This window comes from Passer montanus, unplaced genomic scaffold (genome assembly GCF_014805655.1).
Source record: "Passer montanus isolate IOZ18808 unplaced genomic scaffold, ASM1480565v1 scaffold108, whole genome shotgun sequence".
NCBI classification, from domain to species: Eukaryota; Metazoa; Chordata; class Aves; order Passeriformes; family Passeridae; genus Passer; species Passer montanus.
In genome coordinates, this window is record NW_024357392.1 from 434,791 (window position 1) to 446,832 (window position 12,042).

General features: G+C 38.7%; 1 long non-coding RNA gene across 1 annotated transcript; it reads right to left on the reverse strand.

Moving 5' to 3' along the window:
* Positions 1-3,015: 3,015 nt before the first annotated feature.
* Positions 3,016-11,321, reverse strand: LOC120508590. The gene is made up of 3 exons (XR_005629018.1): positions 11,005-11,321; positions 10,684-10,865; positions 3,016-3,542 (listed from the first exon to the last, which is right to left on the reverse strand). It is a non-coding gene; the product is annotated as an uncharacterized LOC120508590 (long non-coding RNA).
* Between the last annotated feature and the right edge of the window lie 721 nt (positions 11,322-12,042).

Here is a 12,042-nt window from a genome sequence, read left to right on the forward strand (position 1 = left end):
GCCACACTTAAATTTCTCCAAATAACTTGGAAAATTCTGTGCATCAGAAGCCTATCTGCACTTCTAATTGCCTTTCACATTATGCACTTGAAATTATTTTAACTTGTGAATAGCTTGAATTGTTCTGGCACCTGAGCTGATCTCAAAATTCCTAGACTCTGGTAATATAATCAGGTGTATCCATCACAATCTTATCCATTTAAATTATGATGGATATTTAAATGGAAAAAATGGCAAATGTGATGGCCATTTAAATGAAAAAGAAAATTAGTTTAACAGTGTTCTTTGGAGCTTATCTTTCTTTTAATAAAAGACCTTTTGAGGGTGCAAAGACATTCAGTAGGGTCCCTTGAAGCAGTAAAAGCCCAAGCTGTAAATATCTACCCCTTTTACTTCTCTTATAAGAAAAAACATGCCAGCATGGTGCTCTGCTTATGTCTGACAAGCACTCTGATGGCAGAATTAGTTTCTGGAAGGCAAATACCTTCTTGAAATATTTCTTGGCATGTTTGTCTGATCAGTAATTACATACCTGCCGATAACAGGAGGAAATGTTTTGCTGTGTCTGAAGATAGCTGAGGTCTCAAATTCTTACAGGTTCCATAATCATTTCCTTCCTGTACTTGACTCCATTCCATTCCAAACCAAGGTTTTTAGCAATGAAAGGACATGTCAGCTTCTGGACAAATGCCACCTGACTGTGTATGGCATAATCTCATCAATGGAACAGAATGATGGGTATTTGGTCAGTCATTGAACCACTGATTATGCAATGCCAAATATGAGATTTTTCAGCTCATTTTAATTCCTCAGAAACACCCTAGCTAAAAAGCAGCCCAGCATAAAAACTTCTTCCCAGACTGTGTTTCTAGTTTTTAAAAAATTATAGTAATTCAGACCATTCGGGTTTTTTCCTCAGCACTAAAGATAGGACATAATATCCAGCCTAATATTTAGTACAGATAACTCTGAGTATTTTATGTTCTTTTTCCTGCTCTTTTCCTAGAATGTAATAAAAGTTTGGGGCCGCTGCTTAGTGTGTAATTTAGACTCCTAAAAAAGTGCTTTGTTTTCCATAATACCAACCCTCTGAAGGTTCTTAGTGTACTCCTGTGCATCAGCTTTCTCTGCCAGCTCCTCTGTGTCTCTCTTCTCCAGGAATGCATCTTTTCAAGCATTTGTGTTTTCATATCTTCTTTTTAATCTCCTGTGCTTTGGTCGTAAAAGTACAACAACATTGCCATTTTCACCAAACACTTTGGGAGTCACAGGCAAAGAAAATACGAGTGGAAAGGATGAATCCCCAGCTGGTGATTTTTTTCTTTCTGCTTTCTGGCAGAAAATCATTTTACTCAAACTGAGCAAATGGCTGCTTACACAAGAGGGTTCATGAGCAGACTTCTTAAAAACAGTACTATTTGCCAAATGTGTCAAAAATAATTTTCTGTTCATCTAATTTCTGCTTGAGTTTTTTTCTAGATGGCCTACCAAAAAATCCCCAAACAATCAAATAAAAACCCACAAACTAACCTCTTTTCTTCTGTTTTGGGGCTGAGGGGCAGAGATCTCAGGGATTTTTTTCAGCATTGGACAGAAGGCAAGCAGGTTGGCACTTAAGAAGGTTGGTGTTAAGGGTGGGATTCCAGAAGCAGCCAGTACTGGCCTAATGTATTTGTGTGTGAAAAAAAATTCAATTATTGAATTATGGCAAAATATCAAGGTCTTTTCTGGAAATCTCTGGTTTTTTATTCATATGCCATTACTTTTTTTCTTTCAGTCATGAAGGACATGACCTGGTACCCTTAGCCCCCCCAACACATTCCTCTTATGGAGGCAGCAGACCCTCAGGTGAGTTTAAGAGAGTGGTTTTCTGGCCACAAAATATAGGTCTTTAAATAACATCCTTAGATGAATCCTCAGCACAGTTAGGTTCTTGTATTTCTGGATATTGTTGATAAATAGGATGGACACTGCACACACCTGGCCTTTGGGAGAGGTGGCACAGCTTTCAACTGTCAGATGCTTTGGTCAGAGGATAAAGTTGGTGTAAATATCTACCTGTTTTCTCATCTGTGCTACATCACATTAACTAGCTGCAAAAAAAAAAAGATGTAGCCTTTCATTTCTGAGGGTCTGCCATGGACAGCACTGCAGTCAGCAGCTTAGGGGTAAAACTGACTGGCTGGAATAACACCAGAGTGTCGCTACAATAAAATATGGACTCACTCCCACTGTCTCCTCATCCCTCCTTCCTCTCCAAGACAAGCCTACAAATAACAAATTGGTGGGATTTCAGAGAAAAGAATAACACTTCCATTTCCAGAGCAGAGAGAGGAAAATCTTTAATGTGCAGTGCAGAAAAGTGCAGAAAAAGTAGTGCAAAAATGCTTGTAGTGCAGAAAAAATGCTTGATGAATGTTGACCTCAGTGAACAATCTAGAAATTAAACAAGGGGTGTGACCTGCAGCTGCTGCCAAAATGAATCAAGAAAAGGTTTACAATCTGTTGAGGTGCATCTGTTATGCAAAATACAGAATTTATGTAAATACTGAAATTCAATACTAAGCCAAGCATATATTAAAACTTAAGGACAGCTTGAAAGTTTAAAAGTTTCCATTCTGAACTTTGGAAACCATTCTTATGAAGATCTACCCCAGATGTCAGTTTATCTCAAGAGTATCCATAATACTACAGAGTGTGAGCACAATTTCTGAACAAAGTTATCAATTTGTTTGGGATAGTGGTATCCTTGGAGAAAAGAAAGAATTTCATCAAATCCTATACAACATTTCTATTCACAACTTGTCCAAGCAAAAAAAGCCATAAATCAATTTGTGTTTATTTATTAACTCTAGCAATATGGGTGGTAAACACACATTAAAATAAAAAAAAAAAAAAAAAACAACAAACTTGCAAACCAAAACATTATAACTAGAGATTAATGAAATTTCTTGATAAATACAAAATTGACTGAAAAAATGAAATCTTGGACTTACTAAAACCCTTTGCAAACTCCAATCAGCTTCAGTGGGTAGCTTTGTTCCCAAAATGGGTGAGTGAACTACTTTGTCTTGAAGTGTAAATAAGTAAATAAATAAAAGTTTAAATTTCTTAAACCAGCATTACTTTTTTGAAAAAGAATTTCACTTTTTAAAAGATCTCTTGAAGCCAAAATGGAAATGCAGTTCTCTTGAACATACTAGGACAAAACAAAGTATTTCACGTTGCCCTGAAGGAAAACATCCTTATCCCTGCTGCTCCAGCACTGATCTACTCTCCAGGAGCACTCATAACATCAGCTATATCATTAAACAAACAGTGCAATTATTCAAAAACTTCCCCACACAGATGTGTTTTCTCCTTTACTTACAATTTTTGGCTCCTAAACACGTACGGATGTAGTCTTGACTGTCGTTGAACTTTGGAAAATAAATCCATTCCATGTAAAAATCCATTTAGTGAAAATCATCCTAGTGAATCTCCAGGATACAATATGGAGATGTTTTATGATTGCTTTTTATTATTCAATTCATTATCATAAGCTGGAAAAAATGAAATTTCCACACCAGCTGGGTCAGTATTTTAAACATCTGGATGACAATAAACAGAAAATTAAATCAGTCAGAAACTTTTTCTAGGTAGAATATAAAGGCAATCTATTTTGACCTGCAATAAATAGCACATTTTATTTCCCATTTTCCATTTTATTTCCTATTTGACAATCATTTTAGAAATTTCAGCTGCCAATGTTCCTGCAATTATTAAGCACACCCTAATAAAAAAAGTAATTCTGGGAAGAATATGTGATAATAATATTTAATAATTTCATTTGGTTCTTGTTTTAAGTGCAGACAGGTCTCCATGTTAAGCACAGACCACTTGACAAACTTCCATAATGCAGGCATCATTATATCACAATGCACTTTGGAAAACTGCCAGGCAGTGATGCATTTTGGACCACAAAATTAAAAATTCAATTAATTCAGCAAATGTGACTGCAGAATAAATCTTCTATGTGTGACATTAGAGCAAAGAGACTTTAGATTCCAGTTGCTCACATCCAAAAGTCCATGCACATCTCTTTTGGAGATAGATGCTTTTTAGTCCTTCCAACCTGTTAATGTAAATATCTACAGAAAGCAATTAAAAGATGCAAAGAATGTTTTCAAATTGTGAATTATATGGAGGGAAGATGTTAATATTTAATTGGGATTTAATTTCAATGGTTTCTTAAGCAATTAAATCTCATTAGGAAAATTATAATTATATAAAATTATATAACAGGTTAAGTAAATTTAGAAAATATAGACACTGGCTTGATTTGTATTAAAGACAAAGACAGAATGCTATTATTTTCTTCTGCAAGCATGATCTTCATTGTGAATATGACTCTTTCTAAGTCAAAGCCCTTTAGTTAGTGCTTCATGTTGGAAGATGATCACACACCAACATGAGCATGGCCAAAATTGCAAGGTTCTATTTAAATAAAGTTTCTAACCAAATAATTCTCAAACAACACCTACATGTTAACACTGGACTGGTAAAAGGATATGGATAATTTACAATTAAAAACAGTCCTTGAACCCAATACTGTGCAACATATTAAGCAATGTAATTATGCTGGAGAGAACAAACTGATAAGAAAATAAGGAGTGGTGAGATTTTTGACTGAGACAGAATATGGAACGACTATATATATATGTGTGTATATGTATGTGTGTGTGTATATATATATATATATACTGTATTTGTGAAGTATTCAACAATGGATTTTTTTTTTAAAAAAGAAAAAAAACTAGTCCTGCTACAGTCAATCAAATATAAGACAAATTCTTTGGAAAGCCTTCAGCTGCAGAAAAATAACATATCTCCATGGGAATTGCATGAATGTCCTATTCTTTATATTCTTAGATAAGACAAATTTGTTCTTAGGAGACAGAGAAAGGAAAAGCATTTAGATATTTATGCAGAGATAGAGTAAAAAAGTGAATACAAGAATACAAGAGCCACTGAGGCAGAGTAAGACACCTGAAGAATGAAACACCACAAAGGGGTGTTCAACATCATGTTAAGACCAAAAAGATAAGAAAGCAGTTCTCTATTACTCAATGGGAACTTACAAGTCAGTCTTACAATGTTAAATCCAGGGCAAATTCCCAAACATCTGGAGTGTGAGGGCCACTTGTGCATAGCTGAATGCTGAAACAGAGCCCAGGGCCACCTCCTGGCAACTCATGGAAGGGGTGCCATGTCAGTCTGGAGCAATGAGAATTCTGCTCCTGAGGGTTAGCTGGAGGGAAGCTTGGGGGCTGTGGAAGGGGCACGTGAGGAGTTGGGCTGGGAGGAGCACTGGGCTTGAGGGTTACAGAGTTCTGTCACAAGAAGAGATCTGAGAACCAGGCACATCACATAAGGTAATGCAAGTAGCTGGGGTTTGGTCCACAAGTAGGAAATACTAAGGTGACCACAGCAGGTACTGGTGAGATCTCTGAGACATGAGTAGTCTGTCATCATCTTCACTAAGTGCTGTTTCCTTGAACACCTCAGAACAGGCTCCTTCCAAGGGCCCTGCCTGCATTTTTCTGTCACCAGTGGCTCCAGAGGGGGAAGCCTGTGGATGCAGATCCGACTCTCCCCGCGTGCACATGAGCAGCCAGCTGGGTAAGTGAGGGTTTGCTCAGACATGTCACAGAGCTGCACATATTTTTTCAAAGTGTACAGCGGGCTTTGACAATCCAGGCCTTCACACAGAGTGGTTTAGTGAGGCTCCTCTCCCCCTCCTTCTCTATGCCCCCAGCCCTACATGAAAGCAAATGCAACATTCGGAACTAAGCTGGCTAAAAATGATTTGGTTCATTGCAACACTTCAAGAATATGTAAAAAAAACCCCATTCTGCTGCCTTGTGACACAACACAGCACGTCCCAGAGGTTGGTTTTAATGTATTTACTCTTCCAGAGCACCACGACTTTCAGTAAACGGGCAACATATGATGCAGTTCTGGTCTCATCACAACATGTTTAACATCTGGGAGAGCTGCCACTTGTGAAGCCAACCAGTGCTCTGCTGACAGACAAAGTGAGCATTATACTGAAATGCCATTCCTCAGCTGTTTGCAGAATTAATTTCCCTGTAGAATTTTCTAATTAGTTGGCCCTTTCCAGCCCGTTCCCCACAGAGGAAGCAGAAAGGAAGCAAAAGGCTAGCACCTGCTCCCAAAGCTCTGGCTGGGAAAAAAAAAAAATTAAGGATGACATATACAGTAAGTATTTAGGCACTAGAAAGCCTTCTATCCATGCAGCTGTGGGGATGAAGTAACTCTGTTTGAAAGCTTAATGGAGATTCTTCTGTGGGGAAGAATTTCCAGTGGCTCACATTCCAGACAGCTAACCACATTACCAAAGGGAAGAAAAAGGGATTTGTTCAAGCATTAAAAACTGTCTTAAAAAATACAAAAAAGAAAAAAAAAATCCCCCAATCTGTACAAAAACAGACAGATTAATCCAGACCTGAGGATGATTCTACAGTAGCCTGCTCCATTATCCTATGGGTTATTTTCAATAAGTCTTTTTTTTCCTATGATTTTGAATTCAAAGCTATGTTGGAATGCAGTGTATGATAGTATCTTAGAACCAACACGACAGAGTTTGTTCCTAACTGAAGTGAGTCATTGGAACAAAAGAAATAACATGGTTCTTTCTTTGAATTTACCTGCAGCTGGTCAACGTAAGGGAGAAAACATGAAAGGTATTTCATGAAAAATAAAAATAAAGAAAAAATGGTCCAAGAAAGGTAATTAGCATTTTTAGCTACTCAGCCACTTTGCCAAAACAATTTTTAAATACTGAATATAAAACAAGATGATGGTCAACTAAAGTTAGAATGCATGAAGGAAAAAAGCTCCCTTATGGAAATTAGGATAAGCCATTAGCACTTCAATAAACACTGTGTGTCCACAGTGACTTTACAAAATGGTAGACCTTGCAAAGAACTAAGATTTTAAAATAAGATCACAGATAAAATCCATTTAAATTAATTGGGTGTGTGTTTGGATCAGCACAAAGTGTGATGTAGTCCCAGAGATGAGTAAGTTACCCATTAGTAAAGCAGATGGTGTATTAAATGTGCCATTTTGTCTAATTTTTGTATAATTCCAAAGTTCCTGAAAGTTTTTTTTAATAGATTCAACATATGTGCCTAAGTGCATGTCTATATTTGGAGCAGGGGTATGTGGGATTGAAAGACTTCTTAATTAATAATTTATTAATTTCACAGAATCAAGAGACATGTTACATTTTCACAAACTCATAATTTTCCAGGACAATTTTAGATTAAAAAATGCAACAGGGAGTGCAAGTAGGAGGAAAGGTTCTGTTAAAACCAAAGGAAAAGAAGACATAAAGTTGCCTGCCTGAGACAAATACCCAGACCTTGTTCCCCACTCAGAGACAATTTTGAAAAAGTAGCAAAATAAGGAGTGGAATCATAAGGCAAGGCTATTCCTGCTTTTCACTGGCAATGTTGGCAATATTCTCTGCTGTTCTGGTTGCCTGTGGAAAATCCGTGTATGAATGAGTGGCATCCGTCCCTGTCATATGAGGTGGTGCTGACATGTCAATTCCAAATGGTTGCAATTACTTCAAGTGGACTTTCCCCCAAAGCCTACATTGGAGACGATAATTTCAAACTGCAGAAAACCCAAGTAAACAGCACTCATTTATTTTCCTCGGAAGTGGTGCAGCTAAATTAATCTGTGGCTTTGAAAATCTCCCATGGTACTTTAGTCTGGCCCATTAACTGCACCTGTTCTCTTTTTCTTTCTCTTTTTTTGGGTGGAACAGGGCCTGGGGGGGGAATTATTTCCCCTTCAATAGCAAGTGTCTGGCTTTTAAAGGATGCATAGGATATTTTATTTCATTACTGTCTAGGCATTTGAAAATGAAATAATAATCCAAAACCCCTCATCCCATTATTTTTCCCCTTTGAAATTAAAAGCAAATAATGCAAGGGAGAACGTGTCCTTGGAAAGGCAAATGGGTGATAACTCACAGAGAAACATAATATGAAAGAGTACATCTATTTTCCCCAAATAATGATCTAAATTAATCAATTTTATAGGTTTCTCTATATTACTCACTTAGACAAAAGTGATTTTTTTCAAAAGGAAAACATATCACTGAAATAATTTTGACATATTTCTGATTTGAGGGTAGACTTTCCACAAATATAAGCATATATAAGCTGCTACAGGCAGCTTCTCTCCAAGACCTTAATCATAGAACTGATTTAAATTTAATTTACTTGTGGCTCACTGAAACAGGCTTTATTTTTCCCTTAACAAGTAAAGTGCCAGTGAATAGCAATTTGAGTGTAAACAAGACATATTGTTCTCAGATTATTACAGGTCATAATATTTGACTTCAGCTGAATCTGAAGTCAAAAAAAGAGGCTAAGAAAACCTTGGTTTGCTGGAGGAAATAACCCCTGCTTATTTCCCACACTCTGAAATTAAAAAAATATTAAAACTAAATATAGTTGAGTCAGTGACCTTTAAAAAGTCTGTTGGGGATTTTATATTGGTTGTGTTCTGGTTTGCTTTTGATTAGTTTTGACTAGTTTATCTGCAAATCTAAAACACATGAAGAACCAAAGTCTGCAGAACGGAAAAGAGCGATTTTCTCTGGGAAGCCTCTAACCTGTTGTCAAGAAGAATTCTGCATTGTGGTGCAGCTGACTCAACTCGTTTCCCTCAGCTACCAAGAAAAGCAAAGAAAAGACAAGTTCTGTACCTTTCCAAAAATTTAGAAAAATATTGGATAAATGGCTGAAGAGGAATGTTTGACTCAAACCCCAGAACACTGATTCAGGAACCACCTTTTACTGGCTGCCATCTGAATGCCAACATTGATTTGTGCTACCTGTTTTTTAGGACACTGAAACCTCACCCATGCTGAAAGGCAAAGGCAGAAAATGTTGGTTTGCCTTTAGCTCTGACAAATATCTAACAGTGGTGAATGTGGGATGAGAATCCAAAAGCAATTTACATGGTGTGATGGCAGCTGGGTGACATCTTTCATAGATGTGGGATGACAGCTCCCTGTCCTTCTTCCCCCTTTCAGCTCCCCAACACACAGCAGGTCCTTCTCGCTCCCATTCTTCCTCGCTTGCTCCCTCTTTTGCCAGTCATCTGTTTCCCCACCCAGGTGGCTCACAGTGCCTTCCTTGACTGTGTTCATGTGGGCTGAGGTTGCCAAACAACTGGGGTGTGGCCAGATCCCAAATCCCAGGGCAGCCTCACTGACCACCCCTCTTTCCAGCACCAGGCATGGCAGCCCTGCAGAGGCTGGCAGGTTGCAACATGTGTATTAATATGGCTTTGCTTTCTCATATCCTTATCTCTAACAGCAAATCTGTGTAGCTCAGGATATGAACTGCAAATGAGAGATGAGGAACTGGTTAGTGCTTATCAGGAACGATGGAATTTGAGATCTGGAGATGAAGGGGGGTTGTTAGCTGTGTTTTTTTAATGAGAGGACTAGCTGATGTTTATCAGTTGACCCCTGCTTCAGGTAACGGAGCAGTTGGCAGGGAGCTATTCCTACTGATTAGATTGAGTGAGTTGGTATTCAGATTAACTTCTGATTTCCCTCGTATTATTTGTACAAACTCTTTATTGCTCTGGATAATTCTCCCCTTCCTGGTTTAGGAAGTGGAACTGACATCCTCCTGGAGCACTGCTACCAGCTCACCAGATTTTATTATGTGAGACGACACGATGGTCATAGATTAACTCAACCTCTTACTATTTTTCTGTATTAAAATTAGACCTCTGTGACATTTGCTTTGTTCTAACCAAACAAGGATAATGTACAGCTTTATCATCTAGGAAAGATTTATGGTACTGAGGTCCATCAGGATATTACTTTTAATCAACATTTCTGTGGCTAAAGCAACTGCTGTCTTCTTTCAGGATTGAATATTTGTGTAACCTGAGCGGCTTTCAATCCTTGCTTGTTCTGAGAGTCCCCAAAACCTTTCTGCTGTGGCTGGAAGGAATTATGATGTTCTTACCCTCCCTCTCCCCTGCTAAGTTCATTGCAGTATCTTTGGGTTTCTTTCCTCTCTGTTATTTGTCACTGCCTTGTCTCACTTCCTTGCCACAACAGATCTTTGAAGTGATCCATCAGAGGAGCAAATTCATAACCAGTTTTTCAAAAGTTCCCTTATTGGATTTACAAGCCTGACTCCAACAGACCTTGCAATCATAGGTGAGAGTCCAGGTAGAACAAGTAATAACTTCATGCATATGTACGTGAGGATTTCCACTACTCTAGCAAACACATTTTTCATGACATTTCCAACCTGGCTATCAAACCTCATCTTGCACATATCTGTAGAGAAAACCAGGTTTGTTTTCCATGAATGGGCTACATTATGGGGATTTTTTTTAATGTTATTCCATCTCCTACAGGCTTTTATCCAAACCAAGCAGCTAAAATAAAACATGGCTTCCTTCCCTGAGATGGTTTCATAGCCTAGCTCTCCAACTTTCTCCCGTACCACAAACATGCAACACAATTGTGCAACAGCCGAGGAAGGAATGGTGAGATCAGAGCCGTGACTGCAGACATCCTGACATGGGGATCTGGCAGTTATTCAACACAAACACAATTAGAGGACTTACCCTTGCGTGAAGTATTTGCTTTCTTGATAGTCACCAGCCTTAACCTCTAGGAATGCTTACGAATCAGATAGCGTTCCTTGAGGAGGGCGAGCCTTTTCAAGCTCCTCTGTCCTGCTTTAGCCAACACAGATACAAAGAAGAAAGAAATTCCTCCGCGTCCTCTAACTTCTCCCAGGGAAAGCCTTTAAGAAGCAGAGAAGAGTTGTGGTCTCAAAATCCCTGCCAAGGATTTGAGAACACAATATCATGCAGTGCTTGCTCCTCTTCTTACTATCAGCAGGAAAAAATAACACCACAAGAGACAAACTTTGAAATTCTCACCAAACATGAAAGTAGGAGGGTTTCCTGAGCCCCGCTCTTTGGCTTTGCATTGCAGTTGACTTGTCTGGCAGTGGTGATACCACAGAAGGATGGCAGAGATTGCATGGCTTGGAAGGCTCATGTGTGTGTATCTGCATAGCTATTTGTGAGCTGGATACAGAAAAAAGGTGCATTAACTTAGAAAATATAACCTACACAACTTACAAATCTTCAAGTCTTACAACACAGATATTTCAGTAGAATAATTCCAATCAGTGTAAACCCTGAGCTTTTCACAGAGTAACAGCATCTTCAAAATGGCAACAGCAGCTGAGCTCTAATGAAACATCTGCTAGCAAATTGGTCAAATGTCAGTCTGGCACAGCAGTTGCAAAGGGAAACTCTTGTTCCAAAATGCCCAATAATTTAAATTATTCTCATATCAAACTGCATCAGTGACACATGAGAACTGGGCCAAAGGAGGGCCCACTGGTGTAACCCCAGGAGTGTAACAGAGCAGTGCAGAGTGGAAGACCAGTGGGATTTCCTGATGAGGCAATGTGACATGACACAACGACCACAGCTACTGCAAGATACACAGGCTTAACTGGTATAACATAAAACAAAATAATAATAAAAGAAAGTGGCGGAGATAACTCCAACCCAGACACACTGAAGTGAGCTGAGAGGCTCTTACCTGTCTGAGCAAACCCACCACCCCACAGGACCACTTATCCAATACCAGCTGTAGGAGGAACAGTTGTGCAGTGTTGTGCCTTCCCAAGTGACCAGATGCACTTTTCCATCTTTAGCAGCTTCCACAAATATCAACAACCCAAAAGCCAGTGGAGATTGCCAAAATATCAGATATCTGAATCCAGTCAGAACGAGACACTCCCAAAAATATTTCCAACACTGTGAGATTCACACACACACACACACACACACCTCCCCAAATACCCAGGGGAAAATTTTTGCATGGGACCAAGGAGAAATGACAATAATGCCTCAGCCAGATATCAGTGGTCACAGAGTTCCAAGCTAAGGAGCTGATTTAGG